General features: G+C 43.3%; 1 protein-coding gene across 12 annotated transcripts in view; it reads left to right on the top strand.

Annotated features, from left to right (window-relative positions):
• Nucleotides 1-353: 353 nt before the first annotated feature.
• IP6K1 (inositol hexakisphosphate kinase 1) overlaps nucleotides 354-23,129 on the top strand; it is a 39,245-nt gene continuing 16,469 nt past the window's right edge. For 2 of the 12 annotated variants that reach the window (XM_055804222.1, XM_055804214.1), the window contains exons 1-3: nucleotides 354-485; nucleotides 1,092-1,147; nucleotides 5,497-5,596. The gene's annotated coding sequence lies outside the window, so the exon portion shown is untranslated. Of the gene's footprint in view, nucleotides 486-1,091; nucleotides 1,148-1,173; nucleotides 1,366-3,586; nucleotides 3,693-3,717; nucleotides 4,372-5,496; nucleotides 5,597-19,347; nucleotides 19,408-21,733; nucleotides 21,755-23,129 lie in introns of those variants that run through there. The other 10 variants (XM_055804218.1, XM_055804215.1, XM_055804216.1 and 7 more) reach the window with 10 other exon arrangements.

Below are 23,129 nucleotides of genomic sequence, written 5' to 3'. Positions count from 1 at the left end.
AGGCGCGCGGCCTGCTTCCGGCCCGGGGCACAGAGCGCCACCCCCACAGGCCGCGCCTCGCAGCCGCCCGGCCGGGCAAGGCCCGCGGCCCGCGCCCATTGGCCGAGCGCCTCCGCCACGGGTAGCCAATGAGGCGGCGCAGCCCGCGGGGAGGCGGGGTACCCGAGGGCGTCACGTGTGCCTAACGTGCGCGGCCATCCGGAGGCAGTCCGCGCACAGCAAGGGGCGGGGCGGCTCCGCGCTTGAGTGACGGCTGATTTGGCCTATCAAAATGTCCAAGATGCCACGGGCGGGCGGGGTTTGGCTTTGGATTGCCGCAAGAGGCAGCGGGCCGGGCTTTGGACGGCGCGGTTGCTATGACGGCCAGCACCGGGGCTCCGCCCCCGCGGCTGCCGCCATCTTGTTGTTGATTCGAACAGCAGGGAGCGGCGGCGTGGGGGGCTCGGTGTCGCCAGCCCCCGGCTGGGCAGGCAGGGCTGGCTTCGGTGAGCCGTAGAGGGCGGTGGTCCGGGGCAGGGCTGAGGGGCGGGAGGCAGGGAGGGTTGGGCTGCGCACGCTGCCGTAAGGGAAGGGAGCGAGGACTGGGCGCGCTGCCGTGAGGGAGGGTGGGAGAACCGGGCGCGGCCCCGTGAGGGGAGTGGGGGAGGGGAGATCTCGGTGTGGCCCGCTTGAGGCGGAGGAGGACCTGGCGCGGCCCTGCGGAGAGGGGGGGGTACGGTACAGGCGCGGCCCGTGAAGAGTCGGGGTGAGGCGGGGACCGAGCGCCGTGCGGGGGGGGGGAGCCGGGGACGGACCCGCGGAGGGGGGCGGAATCCAGGCGCAGCCCCATGAGGCGGTAAGGGGGGGGCTCGGCGCGTCCCGGTGCTTGCGGTGTGGGGGTGAGGCGGGGGCGCGCCCCCGTGCGAGGCCCGTATGGGGCCCAGCTGGGGCGGGAGGGCGTCCTCCGGCGTGGGGAGAGCTCTGGGAGCTGGGCTCGGCAAGGGCAGCCCCGCGGGCGGCGCGGTGCCTGGGCAGGGCCCTGCTGCCCTGCCGGGGCCGGGCCCGGCAAGCGGATCTAGCGTCCCCTCCCTTTGTGCCCTTCCCTTCTACAGAAGCTGCGCACAGGAAGGAACTCGGCAAACCACGGTGGTAACATGAAACCAACATGGTGAGGAAGCTGGTGGGGTTGGGGGCCCTTCCTGCATGCCAGCGCACAGCCACCCCTGCGGAGGAGGGCGTGTGGGCAGGCTTTGGTACCCCTGGCTACCCCAGTGGCTACTAGAAGGTGCCTGGCAGTCCCCGAAGGCAGACGTGCTTGTGGGTCTGCAGACCTGAACTGTAACCAACCTTCTCTGGGTTTTCCAAGTCGGACTTGGATTATGAGAGGTGGTATTGACTGCTGTTCAGCTTTCAGTTACTCTGAATTTAAATTGGTGCCAGTCTCCACGTCCCTCCATCTTAAATCTCTGAATCAGCAAGGCCCTCATTTTTCTTTCCAGCAATATGCTTTAGTATGTGCTGCCTTTCTCGTTTCAGCCTGTCTTGCTGTGTTTCTGCTCCCTCTGCTTTTTCTCCCTTCAGGATCATCTGGCTTAATTTGGGATTCAGAGCTTCCAAAGCTGAATTCCAAGATTGGCTTTTGCTGACAAGCACTGAATGGTGCCAGAATGGAATGGGCTTGGGTCTCTGTTAATTCTTGATGTAATATTTCTATAGTTGGTAGGTGTGTTTGTGTAAATGTAGTTTGTGGCTGATACACTGGCGTTTGTGTGTATGCTCAGATTTTCAATGGAGAAGAATACTGTATTCTTGTTACATACTGCTGAACTAAGACAATGATTTCCTTTTTACAGAAGTTCTGTCAGGAAGTTGGAAGTGTTTTAGAATTAGATATGTCAGTTATTAGATGTTGTCAGTGTAACCCTAAATAGATCTGTTAGGAACATCTTAATACTGTGTAATGGTTCTTTGTTTTGAAAATTGAGAAATATTTTTTTTGTGGCTGAGTTACGTTTAGTGCGGACCTAAGGTTAAGTACTTTTTTTCAGAGCTGGAAGGAAAGTGTATGTTGTAAAAACGTTGTGAACTCTGTATATAGCAAGCCAACGTTGGCTTGCTGTTTCAGCTGTGTAAAACTCTTGTTAATGTTTTGAATTGTCCTAATGCTAATTTTTGTTGTGATAGCATTAGAGAGTGTTTCATACCCCCTGCAGCGTTTTCACCACAACGGCTTCGAGGTGCCTGGATGAACAGCCTGTGCTATCCTGGTTAGAGCCTGTTAGGCAGATCTGAAGTGTCCTTTTCATGTCAGTGCTTTTGTTTCCTGTCTAATAAGGACTTTTGGGAGAGTGGGGGAAGTGATCCTTGGCTCCTTGAGGGGGAAGCTGATCATTACCATAGGAATCTCTGATGACCACAGGGATGGAAAGAGTAGGATATGCAGGTAGGGCCCTCTTCTGAACAGTGTGTGTGTCTTTCCTAGGTTCGTTTCTGCTGTTTATCCAGTAGACACCTTGTGGCAGTTTTGCATGTTCCATATGTAGGAAAAAGCAAGTGAGCAAAAGAGCACTGCTGAGATGAGAAAGGGGACAGTTTCTAGATCTGCTTCCAGTCGCCAGTTGTTTCACCTTCCATGTGTAACTTCACAGTCACTTTAAGCTCATGTCAGTATAGACTGCAACCAGCAAGGAAGTTCTTGCATTGTCGCTGGTGCCGGCTGGGGTGTTTGTGCAGATGGGTATCAGCGTTCCCCAACTTACAAACTGATCAAACTGAAGACAGACTGACTTTTTTTTTCTCCCCAGCTTTGTGGGTGCTTAAATGTTTTTGTTGATGGAAGGGCAATGGTAGGAACATGGGGCTGGTGGTGGAATGGGGTCTTATTCTTCTTCAGGGTAGCCTGCGCTGTGACTGTGAAATGGTGTGATAGTGTGTGTTTATATGTTATTATAAAAATATAATTTTAGAATACATATTTACATAAATTTAAAAATTAAATGGAACGGTAGTGTCCATGCTTCTTTCCTACTACTTTTGTGGATAGTATCATTGTGTGCTTCATCAGGATGACAGTACTGGGCATGTCCTTCTTACAAAACTATTCTGGAAAGCGAAATCGGTGTGCTTTGGGATCCCCTCTTATGGCACATGGTGTAAGTCAGTTGACTTGCAAGTTACCCTGTATTGCGTTGCATGTAGGGAGAAGTCAAGGTTAGAATAGCAAACACTCAGAGGTCAAAAAATGCCCGGGCTGAAGTAGTACCTGCACCCTTAAGCTACTAATTAGTCTTCTGAACAAGCACTGTGATTTCTTCTTAATCATGCAGTTGCATGCTATTCTCATCCCATCTCAGCTGCCTGATTTGTTTCTTCTCTCCTTTCCTCCCCCACATATGGAGCTTATTCATTTTGGGTGAAATTATTAAACTCTGAAAATGTGACTTTATTGAGCTTGACTAGTGCTAGATGATGAGGCTGGTACGAGCTTGGAGCTGTTTGTTGACCATCTGCTTACAGGACATGTTCAGTGGATCATTAAATGTTTGTAAAAAGGTTTGATGGCTTGTCTTTTTAGATTTCAGTTTTTAGTTGATTTCTCTGTGTTAAGGTTGTTGTGGATCTGTTAAGTTCTGACTGGCACACTGGGGCAGGAGGTGACACTGTCTTGTGGTTTCCATTGGAATAAGAAATCTGCAGCCCTTGCTCTGGAGAAGGTATGTTTCTTCCGTCTGTCGTTGAAATGCAGATACTGCAGCCACAGAAAATCTGACGGAGACCTTGTTTGGGCATTGCATTGTAACCCAGGCACTTCACTTGCCGCTGTTGGATTCCCCCAGTCTGTCCACTGGGAATTAGCTTGTAATGTGTTTGAGATATGTGCGTCAGTTGTATTGATGCTGGGATTTATAGGCACAGAACTTAGTATTGACAGAAAACTGTGGCCTGATTTGTTTACTCTTGCGTTTGACAGTGTCACACTCAGTCTTGGTGCTGGGCAGGGTTTAGATTTGAACTTGACTTGCAGAGTTTGCGTGTGGCAGCTCAGCAGAGCTATGGCTCTGCACTTGCTTGTTTACATAATGTGACTTGCCTAGGAATGACTGCTTTTATTCCTGACTTCTCAGTCTTTGAGAAGGAACGTGTCAAAACCAAACCTGGTAAATACAAGGGGTCCCTAGTGAGCTCTGAAATGGTGAGCTAGAGAAAAAGAGTGAAAGAACGGAAGAAAATGCGACAGAAAACTCTGCAAGAGTCATGTCAAGTATTTGTATTGCTTGCTGTAAACTGAAGGAACCCTTCAGATATATGGAGGAGCAGCTACCAGTCTCCCTCTTTTATATTCCTGATGTGACAGGAATGCAGAGCAGGATGCTGGCGAGTGTTTAATATCAGGTTTGTTGCTGCTGTCGCAGGGGTGGTGGGAGAGGAAGAGGAAGTGTTTGTGCATGGCTGCTTAGTTTCTGTTATGCAGGCTTTGCATGTATGCAGTGCTTGTGCTGTTCTGATGTGGCAGCAGCTGTTATTTTTGGCTTTCCCTGCATGCTGTTCGGGTAGGTGTACTTTGTAATAGATGCAGTTCTCTTAATTGGTGTGTCTGTGCTTCCAATATAGTCCCCATTGGTGTGATCTGCTTTGCAGCTAGTACTAAGGTGCAAGTCACTTGCCTTCATTTATTTCTGTAGGCTTATCTATATGCATTTTGAGTGGCACTGTGTATAAAAGACAAGCTTCTTTAAGCTTTCTTTTACTTTGCATAACCCTCATGTCAGTATGTAGTCAGTTCTGTTTACGGCATGATTTTTATCCCTTTCTCTGGGAATACAGGAATAAACCTCGCTATTATATGGTGTCTCACTCTCTGTATAATGCTATCCATGTTAGTTGATACTGGTGCAATTGCTTCTATTCAAAAATAACATGGGCGTAGCTACCATAATTATAAGATCTGTGTCAACTAAATCTGATAAAAGCAGTGAAAAAGGTTATGAAATGTAATGTGCCTGTCCTGGTAGGATGTTACTACATGCGTTTGAGAGCTTTGATAGATAAGCTGTCTGTGATTTAGCTTTTGTAGTTAGAAAGGTTATCTCCTCCACCAGTTGTCCTGCTTCTTTGCCAAACACTACCTCCCTTGCTGGGGCCTACAGCAGTGCCTGTTCAGCTGCCACAGTTCAGTATACTGTGCTTCAACCTTTCTTCATTAATACCCATCAGTGTCTTGTGAACCAGGCCAGATACAGAACAGGCATGCTTCTTTTTTTGCTCCACCCGCTGGTTGGTAATCTTCAGTTGAGGGGTGGAGGAGGCTGTTGGGGCGGTGGTCCCCTCGGCTCCAGTGGTACATTTGGTAAAGAGCTTCTGTGAGAGCACTTGCATCCTGAAAGGAGCTCACTGTGGTTCTGGTCCCAGGCTTGAGGTGAAGTGTGCTCTCAAACATTCTGAATTGATGAGCTGGTAAAGATCTAAACAAAAGCTAATTTAGCACTTGCTAACTCGTTTCCATACAACGTCTTGCAGGCTGACTTGCTTCTGGTGTCCTGCTCCCTCTTGATTGTGAGAGGTTGGCTCCATATTCCAGTGACTGCTCAACAGAGAGAGCTTGGGTGACATCTCTAAGGTAACTTTTTTCTGTTTTTCCCAGAATACGTACACAGCCACCTTAAAGAGCGTGCAAAGAGAAATAAGCTGCTTGCTTTTTACCTCCCACTTTGTAATTTTGCTCTTCAAGTAAGTATGTGTAGATACGGTTTGTGGGAGGTATGCTCTTACGTTTGGAGGATACTACAGAAACACCCAAGTAGGTGCACTTTGACAGAGTGAAGAGCACAATCCTGTCTTGTTTTCGTTAACTTCTAATCAAATTAGTTCTTTGTAATAAGAACTAAGCTTCCAAGACTTGGAGGCTAACTCTTATGCTCTAGCAGTTCTGGCCATTTAGGTGCCTGAATTGCAGCTGAATTATCTTAAAGTGATTCCAGAACTCTTATCATTGTCTGGTTTTTATTTTTTCCTTCCTGTTCTGAGGTTAGTTTGAAAGATGATAGGCTGGCTTGATAGTCTTCCAGGCTGAAAGGGGTTACTTTGTGCTGTTCCAAGTTTGGAAGAAAGTCTAGCATATCCATTTTGCACCAGTTCTTTATCAACAAAGATATGACTCAGTAGTAGTAACTGTGGTATAAGTATTTTTTTGCCAGCTGACTCAAATGACCTCGTTTTCTTGAGACACCACATGTTTAAATAGTAGTTGTGTTGCCTAGTTTGCTTTTCTGTTGCACCCCACCAGGTAATGACCAAAGATGCTGAGCTCCACAACTACCTTCCTGGGGCCGGGAAGGGAGACATGTGGTGCCTTCTTTTCAGGGGATACTCCTGTGTCTTTGACTTAATAGTTCACCTTTAGATCAGCACTATGTATAGCTCATGTATTCTACTGTGGCATTTTTTTTACCCACCCTGTCCTATGCTAAGCTGCATTTTCCCCATTTTTTTTAAACTGCCGGAGTGGGTTTATGCAAAATATCACGTCATTTTAAATTCTGATTAGCATTGTCCACTGTTGGCATCAGAGTATTGTCAAGCGTTTCAAAAATTGAGTTTAGAAATCTTAGAAAGGCACAAGAACATAGGGCTGGCTGTTTGTTCTGTGTCCTTTGACAGTACTGTCTAAGCAGCTTAAGCACGTGTGGGGAGGCAGTCATGATCTCATTACAGCTAACTATAGGCGATAAGCAGCTTCAGGCACCAAAATCAGTGCACCAGTGACTGCAGATGTCAGTGAGTTATTTAAAGCAGGAAGGATTTGGGAGAGAAATCTAGAGGCCTACGTAGTCCTGTGTTTTAGTGGCTGAATCAAACCAAAGAGTGACTTGAATCAAACCAAAGAGTGACTTCAATCAAAATGTTGGAGCTGTTGCAGAAGATGGTGTTGTGCACTTGTGTTGGTTTGAGTACTCTTGTGGATTCTAAATAATACTGGTGAAGTCCTGGATCTTCGGAAGGCCCTCACAACACTTGCTGCCTAGTGGAAGCTATATTCCACTTCTCTGAGCTGTGGTCTGTGTGCAAAGCTATATGGCAGATCTGAGGAAGGTATGCCTGTCAGATTCATGGGGGTTGACTCTCTCACCCTGCAGATGTAGGGGGGGAAAAAAAGACCTTTTAACTTCGGTCTCGTGAGGGTGTCCCAGAAGAATTGCTAAAGCAGTCTGAAGCTCAGTTGATGCTGAAACACTGCATATGCAGGTTTTTTTAGTAGTTTCTTAAACAAACGCTCCCACACCTCCCACAATAAAACCCACATCAGGTTCATCTTGAATATGAGGATTTTGCATGGATTAAATGTGACCGTATTCAAAATGGTTATGGATACCCTTTTGCAAATATTGTAAGGGTTTGCTTCATTTCCCATTTGGACCAAATATTCTAAGTGGTTTTTCTTATGCTGTGCAAGTGGCATTTTCTTTGGTTGGGTACAAATCTTGTTTATGTAATTGCAGTCTTAATATTTCGCAGTTCTTACTGCAAGTGTTGACCTCAATACGCGTATTAAAATTTTAGGGTAATGCTTATTGGTTCAGATTTAGCTTATCAAGCATGCTTGATGCATCTTTTATTTCTACAGAGCTGAGAGAAAACCTCTGACACCATTAGTCAGACTGAATAAGTACTACTGTTCCGTACCATGTGGAATGTGAATAGTTTTCATTTGTTCTTCTTCAAGCATATGGTATATTTTTTTCCTGTAATAGCATTCGGAATTTCTGGTTTTCCCCTCAATTATTCTTACCTGTGATCTTATTTAGCTAAAGCTATTTCTGTTCCTGTGGTCTGTTCATTAGTCATGTAGCATCCTTGGGACTGATGCTTCCATATGTATTTCATCAGTTGAAATGTTGAAGTGAACCTATTAACAACTTGCTTTGCTTAATAGCAAAGATCAGTAGTCTTAAAAATTAATTCTGAGTTGTGACTGAAGCTCCGCTCAGATACTGTTAGTTAAAATAGTTAAGGGTATTGTATCATTCATCAGCCAAAAGTAAACCAAGGTATTTATTCACTGCTGTAAAACGTCTTCTGAAAACCTGGCAATTAAAGTTTACAAGTTAATTGGGAAGCGTTTCCAGGCTTTGTGTTTTTTGTACTTCATCCTATTGTGACATGACAACCAGAAGAAAATTCAAAGCCTTTGAAAAATTATGGTGAGGTCAGTGTCCTATGGTAGTGAGCTTGCTGGGCTGACTCTCATGAGTGTAAAGCAGTTTCTATTGTTTCAGGTTTGCTATCATTTGCAGTTAGAGAACTGTGTTATTTTTTACCCATAGTGCTTGTTTGTATCTTTCAGTCTGAGAAAACATGCTTCTGGCACCTGTTACCCCACTGTATTGAACTGGAAAAGAAAATCGAAGAGTAAATTTGTTTTCTCTAGCTATTGATGGTCCATGATGTATTGTAACCCAGGTGGCTGTGAGAAAACATTTGATTTAGCAGACTGATGTGTGTAGAAGCTGCAACACAGTCTTAACAGTATCTTTAAAGGAATGTAAAATGTGAAAAATCAAGGTAACTTTTATACACTTGAGACAGACCTGCTATTAAAAGCAAACTTGCCACAGTCTGTGTGTCTTCCAAAAGAATATGTACTGTGCTTGTTTAGTGTATGGGGCAAAAGTTATTTATTAATTTATATATATATATATGCAGGTGCAGCACTTAATTTTTAAGATGCAAGCCAGTTTGAAAATAGATCAGGTTTAACAAACTGTTTTATTTTTGCTTTACAGCTCTGTTACTTAGCCAGTGGGCTCAGCTGTTGTAGGTAGCACTCTAGAAAGCCTGTTGGAAGGAGCTTTGAGCTCTACTTCAGCAGCTTAACATTTAGATAAGATACTGGAAATTTGTGACCTGTAGAGTGTTTACAAGAACTTCTTTGCAACTGCTGCAGTGAATATGAAGTTAAATATAGACTTCAATTGTCTGATTCTTCACTTCATTTGAAAAGGCGGCGTTTCCAAACTTTCAGAACAGAACTGGCTGGTGTGGTAGAGGATTCCAGGAAGTCTGCTGCCCAGTGGCAGTATATAAGGAGAGTAATAATGAAGATTTGGGATATTAAAGGTCCTTTTCCTTTGGAAGGAGCTTAAGAAATACAGTAGGGTGAATTGTGTTCGGGGACTGCTGCTTTGGCATCTAGGAGCTCCCTTATCCTTGAATATTTCTTTTTGCAAAGCCAAAGTTACATTGGATCCCTTGGGAGAGGGAGGCTCGCTAGAAGGCGGTACCAAAGGATAGCAGTGCTTGCTCCTGGTTGGGTAAAATGATCTTGCAGAGATTTTTAGATGTTAAGTTTGTGGGTTTTTTTTCCCTTCAAAATGCATAGCATCTTGTCAAGCTTGGAGCTGTGACTAGCCACCCAATTCATGTATCTTCTGAGAAGATAGCCTCAGGTTCAGATTGCCTTTCATTTTCCCTCAAGTGGCTGGGGGTGTCTCTGTTAATTCTTTGCCCTTTACCTTCCAGAGCATCCTGCAAGCCACAAAACAATCCCGAGGTATTTTAACAGCTTTAAGATTTTCCGTATGAGTGATTGAGAGTCTTGCAGATTATGCTGATCCCCAGAAGAGTAACAGGATAACAAAAGACCCAGACTAAAATCTCCTCCATGACCCTGAGTTGTCATGCATGTTTTGCCATATTGGATTTTTTTAGTATCACAAGGGATTAAGAGTATTCTTGTATGAAATTATCTTCAGAGTTACAGGTAGTCTCAAACGAAATCTGCTACCTTAGCTTTAAGGGTCATCAGATAATATATATTTTACCTAAATTAAGTACTAGCTTTAGTGCACTGCCTTTGTCTAAAATGTTTGTTATGACAGAATCTTGAAGTGATTTCCCATTCAAAACCTCTAAAACAAAATGTTGCACTTTATCCCTGTATTTTCTTGCAGGATCTGCATTGAGATTTTTTTTTTAATTATTTTTCCTAATGTGGAGCTCAGATTTTTTTCTTTCCTTCTCCTCTCTGTGTTTCTGTTTTTTAGTGGGTTGACCATACAAGAGAACGTACTGTATATGAGAATGTACGTTTGTTTGGTACTTTCTCATGATAAAAATCACAATGTAGTGTCAAGTCGGGAAGTTAGAGCTCATGTTTTCTTGCCTGTGACCCTTAAGAGTCACCTGCTTAGGAAAATTAAACTGATATCAAGTAGGGGGCATGGATTTGCAGCGTGATTATGTGGCTTTAGCTCCCAGTGGGCATGCTTATAAGGTCATTTCTGCTACAAATGCTTGGGACAGCTGCATTAATCAGTATGTTCATCCTTGCCTAGTGCAGCTCTCCCTTAATGTAGGTACAGTTACAGTGATAAACCCCACGCTTTTAAAATAAAGGTTTTTTTTCTGGGGGTATCAAGAAGGTAGACAGTGACATGAGTGCTTTCTCTTGTCATTGTGGCTAGCACCCTTTCCTAGGAAAGAATTAGGTAGATAAGTAGGGCCCCAAGATAGTCTTTTCCAGCTGAATTAATTTTTTGATCAGCGGTGTAAAAATAGAAGGGGTTGCAGTGGGAGAGGGAGGGCGTCCTCTATCAGTTGGTCTAATAAAAGATTTTACCTGTCCCTACAAACCTTGCTATATTTATTCTAGAATGGGTGAATCACAGGGCAACCTGCAGTTGCCTTTTCTCATACAATAAATTAAGCTGTGTGCTGAGCATTGATACAGTCTGGAGTAGTGTACATCTGACTGCCTTGGATTTCTCTGCCTGTCTGACCTTTTTCAGATGCTTAAGAAAGCCCCAAATTTTACTAAATATCAGCGTCTCGAAACTATGTTAGCAGAGGAAACCACTAGATAACAGCTGCTCCTTGTGCTTTTGGCACTAGAATTTGTTTACCACAGTGAAATGAATTTGTTTGGATAATCTTACTTTCATGCTCTCAAGTCTTTCTGTGGAATTGATGTGCTCCTGGATTGTCTTTTTCTGTTTCTGCCTTTTGAGTGTAAAAGTTGCTAAGGCATTTGGTTCTTCCGCCAGACAGCACCACATTGACTTGAAAGAGGTGCCCTAATTTGTGTCTGTATCAACAAACTCAATTCAATTGATGGACTAGGACACAAAATCTTAAAATCTTGAGAATTTAATTATCAGGTAGGACTAAGTTGAAATGGGGTTCAAGGGGATCATGGGGAAAAAAAAAATCAAACTGCAGTCTCTTTGGAACAGTATAGAGATGGTTTACTTGAATATCCTGTGTTTCCTTTCTGAAATGCTGTTTTGCTGGTGGCTGAAGTACACCTGGACCGAATGGTTTGACCAAGATAATTGAAGCATTCAGTGGAAGCACCAAACCAGTAACCTATTCCTAGCCCTTTTCTTTCCACTTGGATGACCTCAGATCATGATTATCTAAAGAATCTATTAACCAAATCAACTGAGCACTTTCCTGACCTGTTAAACTTCAGTAGAGAGATGTAAGAATTGGCTGTATTTCTCCTGGCTTTAAATATTTTAACAGCGTTCAGACAAAAGCTGAGCTGTCCAGTAAAACCGCATGATGCCATATGGGGCCTGCCAAATGTAAGTGTTGTCAGCTTCGCCATGTAGAAAAAGACAAGTGTAGCTGATGCAAAATGTTTGTTCAGGTTTATCTTCACAGTAAGACAGAAAATTCTAACCCGTGTGCCCCTCCATTCGGTCTGAGACTCAGTTCTGACTGCTGAAATGCCCTGGTGTATCTCTAGAGGCTTGTATATGTGAGATTAAAGTCCTCTTGGGTAGTGAAATTCCAGACTGTGTGAGGCTGTGAAGCTTACTGTTACTGCCTTGCTTTACATGGAGAGGGGTAGGTGGAGCTTATTCAGATAATGTGTTAAAGTCAGAGTATTCATCTTTTTGTTCAAAGCTGCCATTTGTGTGACGCCTGCAGTTTTGGCAGAACTTCCTCAGGTCAGGATGCTGCTCTGATGTGGTCTAGTGGTGACAAGAGGCAGAGGTGGAACCCACGCCATGGCTAAGCATATGCTTGTTTTCTGGCCACAAGTGAGAAGATGGGTGTGCTGATGTTTGCTTGTTTGGATCTTAGGCTTGTTCTCTTTCTAACAATGGGAGTCGTACTGAGTGGGCATTGCTACAGATTTCTTGAAGGCAGAGATTCTGTAGTCCTCAGTTCCTTTAAGAGAGCCGATTTCTTGGATTACTTTTATCTAACGCTGTTCATTTCTGTATAATTAATTCTCAGAGAGCACAGAAAAAGGGCAATGTATAGATATGAGGAGGAGATGGATCAGAGTGGTGTCACAGCCCATAGTGTATTGTAGGAATTGTAAAGCTGCTTTACAGTGAGCTTGAAGCAAACCAAATTAAATACTGGTTTTGAAGGGCCTTAAGGGCGAGATTAGCTTGCTTGTGATGGTTCTTCATGGCAAATGTGCATTTGGCTTTGATGCATAACTCAGACTTGATAGGTTTAAATCTAGATGTCCTAATTCCTAGGAAACAAAACATCTGTGCTGCTTCCTGAGTACTGGAGCCAGCTTCTGCTCCTTACCAGCTGACTTTGCAAAGGGAGGGGAGAGCACGAAACGTGTCATTGCTCACAATGTGCTCTTTGGATAGAGTTCCTGGATCTCTACTGCAGGGTCAGTCTCTTCAAAATGAGAAACACTTTTCTTCACGGATCCGAAATGGCTGTTTAACAGTAGCTGTGCTCTGTTCCTTTGGAAGTTGTCACAGCTGGGAGTGGGGATGTGGGGTCTTTGCTTAGCTTTCCTCCTCAGTGGCCCACATGCAAAGCAGAGACAAAGGAAAAGTGAGTATCTCCTTAAGTTTTCTAAGTAACAGAGTTGTGCAGGACTGCACTCTGGATGTGAAGAGGAAAGTGAAACTTTTTTTCAGTGCTGTGAGGTATGAAAATACATGGACAAACAGCATAATGTTTTCCTTGTTAGCAGAGGTAGGAAGAGACAGGTGGGAGAGTTTTTCTTCTTTGGCCCTAATGAGGTCTGTTTGGCTTTTGCATTTAAGATCTCAACATAAATGGGGTGGCAAGTCACTGCAAAGGCATTTTTTGCTTAAGTCAGGTTTGTCAGCAGCTTAATAGGACATGGTTTCCTTAACTTGTGAAGAAGGTTTATGAGCAGTTAACGGATATCGTGCAAGTTTTTCTGTAGTTGCTATATTTTCTTTTGTTTGTTTATTTTATTTTGGGGAAGTAGTGGAGATATTGGTGTAAAGGACAGGGGGTCTGCATTGCATATCTGCATCATGACCTGAGAAATGAATTGTCTTATTCACTACAGCTCAACTGTTATGACTTGTCAGGCTGTTTTTTGGCAGGCACAAGTTTGTCAGTGGCTTCAGTGTATGGGTAAGGAAAATCCACTTTGAGTCTGTCTCTGCTGCTGAGGGAGATGTACTTACCAATATCCATGTCTTTGCTGAAGGGACTCCTGCTTGAGGCAAAAGCTCTTTCTGGTTTTCTTTGTTTGCCCAAGTAATCAATTTTATCATTGGAAATAGATATTGAAGTTTTCAGATCCACCTTGTTCCCAGAAGGGGGCAGGGGAGACTTGTGAGTTCTGGAGTCTGATAAAATGTACTTTTGTTTGCATGTGTTACACTTCCGTGCTAGCTTTCAGACACAGCAGGCACTGCCATTGCTTTGGCAGTGTGAGCATGGCACAATGAGATGCCTGCTCAATGCCAGAAGCCTGCAGCAATGACCTCGGCTGCGAGCATTTTGAGTCCTTTGGCTCTCCTTTCTCTTGGGGAGTATTAGAACAGCTTTGAGTTTTCTCCTGCTGTTCCCCCATATCTGGTGCACTGAGGTATTATGCATGTAAAAGCCATGAGAATATGGAGTTGTCATAAAGCATCTCTTTTTCTATACCTAGAGCAGTCTGACTAGTTGACATCTAAGTAAAAAATCTTAGTTCCTTATTCCATAGTCTAGATTTTTCTTAATTAAACCTGGAAAGAAACTTCTCCGTTAAACTTTCTTAGGGATTTTCAGGAGAGCCTAGGTTTGTTCTTTACAGCGCTGATTTTCCTTTGCTCAATTCATTCAGCCTGGCTGACAGCAAGGAGGAGGCTTTTTTTGCCTGACGTTTTAGAAATGGGGTCATGCAACTCTCCAGCAGGTTGGTTTTACATCCCGCAAAGAGATATGCAGTTTCTTTGACAACTTGGAATACAGACAGAACAAACTCTGCTATGTTAGTCTGCATTTCTGTCTTTGAATTTTGGAAACAGCTGCTTTCCCTCAGGACAGTGCATATTACAACATCCCTGATAATTATTACGTAGCTTCTACCTCTATGTCAGCAGTAAAAGGGTAAACAAAGACTGCTGAATGAGGTGGGGGAATGAGTGATGGTTGGCACAGATATGCTTGAGGTATTTGGTGCTTTTTATACCTAAGTCTTCAGCAGCAAGGTCTCCTGGGCTTGTGTGTTCAGAGGCAGCGTTCAAAGAGGAAACAGCAGTCAGAAGCAAATTAAAGCAGTGAGGGATTACGTGAGAGAATTTGAGCCATATGAGTCTATGGGGCTTGTGCCCAGAGGTGCTGAGCTGGCTGTGTGATAGTAATGCCAGTCTTGGTCATCTTTGAAAAGTCAAGGAGGTGCTGGGATTGTTTCTGATCACTTGACAAAGGCAAATGTTGCACTTGTCTTCAAAATAGACCCAAAAGATAATCCAGGGACCTACAGGCTGGTGAGCCTCGCTTCAGTCCTGGGGACAGTCATGAGTCAGGTCCTTTTGGTGCCCCGTTTCTGGGCACGTGAAGGAACCTGCCTGGGAACAGTCAGTATGGATTTACCAAAGGTAAGTTATGTCTGACCCACCTCATTGTCTTCTGTGATTAAAATAATCAGATTTGTGGATGAGGAAGAGCACTAGAGGCCATTTAGGTTAAATTTACTGAATGTTTTGATGCTGTCTCTCCCACAGTGTTCTTGCATACAAGTTGGGACGTTACAGTCTGGATGGGTGGAGTATGAATTCAAGCACATCAGGGAATTCTTAAGAGTAGATGGAGTCAGGGGGAGATGAACTGGTGATTCATAGAGCTCTTTTCACACAGCAGGACAATAGCTTCTGAAAGTAAGCTTTTAATCGGTCTTTTTTTTCTTTTTTTCTTCCCTCCTGAATGTCGTTCTTTGCCACAATGTGATAAGAACGGATGGAAGACAGTATTTTAAGAGGTTGTCTGGGTGAAATTCATCAGTCTTGCTTATTATCGGTGTAGAAGATTAATCTGTCTTTTTCTAATCTGTCTTTTTTTTTTTTTTGGGGGGGGGGTGGTGGGGTGCAGGGCTGAGCGACAGGAATGTTCTTAAAGATTACCTTGTTTTGTTTTTCACTCAGTCATATGTGTATATGTGATAGCCACTGAACTATAGTTAAGTACAATACATGGCAGTTGTGGAGATCTTTGTCATACCTGACCTGAACTGCCATGGAGCGTGCATGTGGAATGCTGAGAGGTTGCTTTGAAAAGAAGAAAAGCAGTTGTTCAGAACTTTCCTTTTCAGCAGGTTACAGCCTCTTTGGGTTTGACCCACTTCCTGGAATAAAAGGTGAGCTGGAGGTTTTCTGTCAGTCCAGATCTTCTGTGTACTTTGATTTCTCTTCAGTGTTCCTAAAATACTAGGGAGCATCTGATAATCTTTGGGATTACCAATCTGGAAATAATACTGTTTCATTAGAGCTGGACAGGCTCACATATAACTGCTTCTGCCCAAGGGGCTGTAGTTGCAAAATTCAGTATATGATGCTTGCTTTGGGATTTTTTTTTTCATTTCCATTATTGCTGTGACTGCCCTGCTGCAGCCAGTGGTAGGCTTTGGCATTAAGAATTCATCTTAAGATATCTAGTGTGGTAGTGTGCTAAATTAAGGTGCCAGTTACAAGCAAAGAGGTTAATGGTCTTACATAATGTTTTCTTGAGGTTTTTGTCACTGCAGAATTAAAAATAGCAATTAGAAGTTCTGTTTCGTCCTAGTTGTGGATTTTTCTGTGGAAATCAATTACTGCAGCAACTGACTTTTTTTATCGAAGCTGTTTTTCCTGTTTTAAAAGCATCATAATTCAAAAGTTGAGAACTGATACTAAAAATCAAAGTTCACTGCAAGCTGCTTATATGTCTTTCAGTTAGTGGTCTCCTGGAAAGCTGTAGATCATGCTTATTTTATCAAAACTACTTAAGGAATGTAATTTGAGTTCCTCTGCATTTACAGCTTTTGTAATAGTTCTTCATGGGTTTAGCTCCTTGTGGCTTCTGTGCTTCTGTGGTTAACCCTGTAGCTTCTCTGTGCAGTTATTAGTTAAAACTCTTTAACTCTTGGCTTCGCTTAGCTATTGCACTGTGTAGTCTGAAACAGCCAAGGCCGTGGAATATTATTACACATGCATCTGAGAACTATCTTAACGACATTTTTTTTTCTTCTGAGAAAATGTTGCCACTTGTCCCAAATTGGAGCTGACTGTACCCATTGGGATTATCTTGCATATGTGTTAATCTCATCCTAAATCTCCATTCACAGAGATTGTGCCTCCTTGATGACGGTGTGTTCCTACCTGTTAAGGTTTCTCTTCATGTCTAGTCTTCAGTTTTTGTAACTGTGGAATTCATAATGCATTTAAACTGTGATTACTTTGTGAAAGGAAAACCTGCATCTGTTCACCTGCATGGCAGCGTAGGTTACTTTACATCTGTGTGCTATTAAGTGGTGAGGGGAATGATTCCTGATTGTTTTTGTCTAGGGATCATTCAGGACTTGCTTCCTAGACCCCATTCAGAAGTGTCCAAATGGTGTCTTGTTGGAAGATGCAAACCCCAAAAGAATGGGTTTAATACTGTTTTCAAATTCTTGGTTCCTTGTGTCTGTGAAAGGCAAAAAAGGTTTACGTAATTTAATTTGTTGCAGTCTACTCCTTGGCTTTCCTTTTGAGGTGCCAGTGTGTTCTTGCAGTGCACTGCTGCTCCTCACTTCGTGAAAACACACCTGGGCTTAGCGCTTGCTGAGACTCTTTGGTTTAGTACTTACTGTGGAGCTGTGAACCGCATTCGCTAGACTTGCCCTGATGTTTTTTAGCTTGTGGAGGTCTTGGTTTTCAGTTGTTCCATGGTTAAAAGTCTACTTCCAAGGGTAGCCTGCGTGTGCAAATAAGCTGAACTGGTATTTGAGCAGGGAAGCTCTAAGCAGACCTGCAGCTGGGCATGTGGCAGCCACAAAGCAGAGTCCCCACCGTACACCACTGCCTTTCCCTGTTTGCATTAGAGGTTCCATTTAAAGTCCTCATCTTTGAGCAGTGACCTTATAAATTCTTCTAATATCTCTCTGCTGATAGGAATGAAGAGACAAGACATAGTGTTAATGTGTAATATCGGTGAGCCAGTAGCTGAGTAGAGGTCTCCCAAGGGTAGGATTCATAATCCTCTTAAGGGAGAGGAGAGTCAAAGAGGCTTTAGGAGGTCACCTTTTGTGGGGTGAGAAACAGTCCCTGTGCGAAGCTCTGCCTCTTTGTGATTAATTTCTCTCCCTTTTGCATATTTCATCTCACAGCAGTGGAAAATAGGTCTAGTTGAGTCTTGCAGGAGTCTTGACCTCTGTAAAACTCCTGCTGCCTCAGGTTTGCACAAGCAGAGACTACCTGCCAGAAGACAGCTGTGTGTATATGGGTTGATAATTTTATGTGACGGCATTATGAAATCTTACTGTATACAGATGCTAGTCTATTACTCCTGAGACACTTAAAGCATGCTTTGATCTAAATGAGACCACGTGCTTCTGCATAGCGCTCAGCAGCTTCACCACAGTTTTACCCTTGCCTTTTGTCACATTGTATTTCACTTGTATTGGGGAGTTGTGAGAAGTTCAGGTGTCTAAATGCATCCTAAATGATGGCTTTATTGAATTTTCTTCATGTTTTAAAATTTTCATGTGCGTATTTGATATTTAAAGAGATGTACTTCCAATGTTAGCGACTGTCAGCAGCTTCTGATTTTTTGCAAGAAACTTCTTGCTTCTGATTTTTGATAGTCTAGGAACAGACATGTGGCATTTGCTCATGAACATACTGTTATCTTTAAAAAGACCTACATTTTTTTTGCAAGATTGTCCAAATACAGTAGTGCTAGAAACTCGTTGCTTACTTCAGAGGCAGCTGTAGCTTTAACTGAGTTTTGCAGAGGTGCATTGTGTATGGAAGTAGCCCAGACTGTTCTTTGTGTGCTGTCTTCCAAGTGGCAGCAAGATGACATCTTGCTACATCTCTGAGGCAAAACTAGGTCTTCAGGAATCCCCGATTTGATTAATGCTGTGTCCAGAGTTAGGTGTTACAATCAGTGACAAGAGCTAGCTAAAACAGATGTTGATCGTGAAGAAATGGGTGCCAGGCTGAAGTTGTGAAACATTCCTTATTCATAAAGTGAAATTCTTCTGAGAAGACTCTATAATGTCACTAACATGAAGGTATTGCAGTGCACAGTGTTCGGTCCCTGGCAGATGAGGGGTAGGTACGTACGTGTGGCTTTCAGAGCTCTTGATGGCATGAGACCCCTTTCGTGGTAACACCGGGGACAAATTACTAGTTCTGGCTTTGTCTCACCTTTAGTGCCATTACAGCATATCTCGTGAGGCTTTCACCTTTCTGAGTATGACAGCACACAGGGAGCTCTGATATATTGATTGACAGCTACTCTGGGTAGTACCTGCATTGCAGGTGTGTGCATTACTGCTGAAACTTGTTTGATTATGGAGCACTTCACAGTAACTGTTGCAGTGGTTTCCTACCTGAAACCCTTTAGGTGGATCAGCCCTTGCTTCCCAAAAGTCTTGGTTGTACAGGAGCAGTCAGCTTTCTGAAGTGACTTTTTAAATAGTTTAATCAAGGTAAAGAGAGCCTTGGACATAACCCAGGCAGAATTCTAAGAATTCTTTGTTGTTCATGAATCAGTGTTGTTTGTATAATGTTGTTGTCACTGTTCCTCCTGGCTTTGCTCCCCAGTACTGCTTGCACGTGGCTGCTGCTGTTTGTCATGCCCTAGTTAATCACAACAGGCTATTTCTCACTTCCCCCTTATGTATTTTTAGTAGCTCTTTTGCTCTGAAAATAATGTTGGTAAAAAATAAATATCAATGGTGTGTTTGGAAAATCACAACATGGAGAATTTGATGATTTTTTTTTAACGAACATTTTAAATCTTTTCTACAAAAGTGCTTTCATATCAATATTACATAGTCCTGTTGTGATATTTCCTTTCTTAAGACTGCAGCTTTGCAGTTGCTTTAAGTTGAACTTTACCATTTCCTTTCCTTACCTTTAGTCACAGGTTCTCACTTTCTTCTTTTGATTCTAGGGGGATTGTTGAACCTCATGATCAGGTCTGTGAAGGACCTGATCCAGCTAAAAACTAAAGGTATTTTATTTTGTATATTGCTATTTTAGTTTCCCCACCAGATCGGGTACTTAATCCAGCTGTCTCCAAGAGCGCTGATGCTGGTGTAAAGACGATGTCAGGAAAGAGGTGAAAAAGCTGAACGATCTTTCTGCTGGGAGTAGCAGCTCATGTCTTTTTAAAGTCAGGGTGAGACTGTTCTCTGAGCCCGTGGTTGCAGGACAGTTGAAGTTGAATGAAACTGGCACTGCTTCTCTTCTGCCTGCCCTTTCCCTGCTAGATGATTTTCCCCTTTACTTTTGTCAGGCACTGGCACTAAACCAGTTCAGGAAGCTACATTGGCGAAAACAACTGCCCCTCCCCTTCCCAAGTGAACTTTTTTGCTGGGCTAGTTTCTGAGCAAGATCAGGTGAGTGCCAGTGCTGACTCAGGAGAGGGGCGGGTTTGAAGAGTGCTGACTTGGATTTATTTAAGCTGTCATGAAGCTATACTCTGAGATATGTGTTAAGGAACAAAGGGTAAGATGTGCCAAATAACAATTTTGTTGGTTTTCTGGTTCCTCATGGATTGATGTGACATCTACAAAACAAGACTGCTGAACAGCTTGGAGACTCTGATTCTTGCCTTCTAGAGCAGACACAACAGAAACTGTAGAAATCTTGTTTCCTGAAGCAGTTTCTTTAAACGTGTCTCCTGTCTTGTTCTAGAAGTCAAATCTTAATGGTTATTCAATCTTTTGTGCCTTGTTTTCAATGAGAAGGCCTTACATAATGGTGTGTGTCTGATGTGGATACCTGTTACCAGCTGAAAGCAGAGAACTGAGAACCAAGTACTTTCCAGTAGGTTGCCAGGCAGCCATCAAATAGGAAGGATTTTCAGTTGGTTTCGTTTCAAACAGTATTTGAGCTGGTAATTTGGGAAAAGAGCCTTCAGTCTGTTTCTCTCATGGTTGTTTTTAAAGCGTGCTAAGCATGTCTTCATTGCATAGTGCTTATTTTGGTTTTCCATCTTTCTTTTTGTATTTCCATGTTAAAAATCAAAATTCAGCTGCAATTGAAGAGTTGCCAAAACTGGAGATAGACTTCCTATTCTTTGAATGCCACAGTCTTCAAATCAGTGGGAATCTGGACATCACGTAGGCTTGAGTTTTTTTTGAATGGAAGATGACCAAGATAGTTAATGGTTACAGGATTTCTAGGAGAATCTTGCTTCAGAACTTGGCCCAAAGCTGTTAACTTGCATTAGTGACTGTTAGTCATGTTTTTATATTTATTTCAGCCTGCAGACTGCAAAAATGACATATAATCTAGGACAAGCAACAGCTTAAGGGAGCTCAGTAGCCATGCCTTCCTTACTTGTAGGGTACACATCAGTGTGACCTCATTTTGTCTCACTAAAGAGACCCTCCATGCGGTTGTAAGCTGCAGCAATAACGTACCTTACACGTTCAGTTTAGTAAATAATCCTGTTCTACAGCAGCCATGAAATAAGAGGTGAGCTGGGAATGCAAACATTGGCTTTAGGCAGGAGGATAACCATCAGCAATTCAGCCACCTTGTGCTGATACAACTGTTTGTACAGCTGCACAATAGATTGGGGATCTGACCTGGGTTGAAAAGTAATCCTTAAAAAAAACTAAACAAAGTGCTGGTTTATTTTTAACTACAATCGCTTCCCTAATTTGATTCATGATGAAGCTGCAAACAGTTGTACCAGTGCAGCAGAATTGAGTGGGAGGGTGCTGCTCATACTGGTGCAGCTGTCAAAGGATTGCCTGTGTAACCATGGTCTGAAGAAATAACTGAAGGAGGGATTAGAACCTGATGTAGCTTGATCAGTGTCAAAACTAATCTGAATATAATAAAGTTTGTTGTTTTGGTTTTTTAAAGCCAAGCAATTGGATGGAGTTTTTTTCATTGTGGGGATCACTTTAAAGAGCAACCAAGACAAGCAGTTGTCTCCTCCACAAAATCTGCCCTGTTTTACCAAGTTAGAGAGAACATGGTAGATGAATAAAGTATAAACATGCTTTTTTTCCTTGTGCAGAACAGGCTTTTGATGTATGGGTTTTGACTGTCATTTCCCTATGAGAGCTGGAGACCTAGCTGTTTACCTAGGTTTTCTTCCTTAATTCAGTGTTTTTACACATTCTGAAAGCAGAAGAAAATAATGAAGTGCAGGTAGATGAAACTTTTTTGCTTGACTTCTAATTTTAAATAAATTTTATATTTTGTTTTTCTGGGCAGGTCTTCTTTTTTGTCTTTTTTTTCCTTATCTTCTGAGGATTCTTTATGAGATGGTGGAGGGTAAAGAGCCAGAAAACACTCCTTTATCTTCTTTGGCAGCCCACATATGGTCTGAAAGTGGGGTATGTGTGTGCCCTTGCTCTTGAGTTGGGGGAGTTAGCTGCTTTTCCTATTGCAGAATCCTCACTTTGGCCGCTTTGCTTTCTGTGTAGCAGCTGTAAGATGCAGCATGTTGACTGTTCCTTTCGGTTCCTGTCAACCACCCGCTCAAGCCTTCAAACTGGTTTTATTGCTGCACAAGTACTTCCCTTTTCTGGAGTTTTGGTGCTTTTGCTGGAGGTTTCCTCTTGTTCTTATGCAAGCTGGGAGGATCTTGTCCCTTCTTCCCACCAGCCTTCCAGGTATTTGTACTGGCTAGGAACCTGAGGGATACAAGCTTAAGGTGCACAGCTGCTTCTACTTGTCAAGTCTGTGTGGAGGTGGGAGTGGGAGCTCAAGCTCTAAAGGTGCTTGCACACCTTTGTGTGATGACAGCATCTTTCCAGCTTGGAGGCCAGCAATTACTCTGTAGGTCATTGGGCCAAACTGGCTTCCTTGGCTCTGGCTGTGACACCACCCAAGGACTTCTGGGTCATTTTTAACCAGGGGAAGGTAAGAACTTAATTTGGCAGGCACCAATTGTTCAGTTCATCCCTGTTTGTTGTTGCACAAACTGTGAGACTGCCACTCACTCACCTGATCATGGTGGATTCTCAGCTGTGTGGTAGGGCTGCCCCCCCCCCCCCCCCAGCACTGAGCAGTCCTCTCCAGTGCCATCCATCCAGCTAAGCTCTGTGCCTGTTACCACAAAATGACATGTTCCTTTTCTCTGCCAGCAGTGGCTTGCTGTGTGGTGTGTTTGTCCTCTGGTTCAGCACAAGCATCACAGCGCTGACTCATGCTCTTAGTGTCAGCATGGTGCATTTACCTGCTCATCTGTCCCACCTTCTGATGCTGTTGAGGTTGTAGAATTTGGTACCCACAGCCAACATGAAAGCGCAGTGTTTCTGAATGTGCTCCTCTGTATGCTGAACTCAGCATAGTTGTTCCATCCTCCTCCTATGGGGAGGCATTTGGATGGAGTTACCTGCATGATCGTGTAGTCCTTCAGGACTTTCTTGGGGACGTGGCTTGCTTATTTAAGCCTCACTGTTGGGGAAGTCTGTTACTGAAGAGCAGGTATGCTTTATTACCAGCATTAATGAAAACTTTAAACATAGGATTTTTGAGGCAGGTGGAATTGTTCCCTCTGTTTATTCAGTCTGTAAGTTGAGTTACAAATTCTTTCCAAGTTAGTCTTTAAGCCAAACCTCTTCAATGGGATTGATGTGAATTTTTTTTCCCCTTTATCTACCTGTTATGAAGTAAAGACTACAATTATCTATCAATGAGCCTGTTGATGAGTTTTCTGAGCCTCTTCACTAGTGTGAGTTTAGTAGGGGCTGTAGCGATAGGACA

This window comes from Falco peregrinus, chromosome 5, assembly GCF_023634155.1.
Source record: "Falco peregrinus isolate bFalPer1 chromosome 5, bFalPer1.pri, whole genome shotgun sequence".
Lineage (NCBI taxonomy): Eukaryota > Metazoa > Chordata > Aves > Falconiformes > Falconidae > Falco > Falco peregrinus.
Note: the sequence above shows the minus strand (reverse complement) of the source record. Positions and strands in the feature narration are given on the sequence as shown.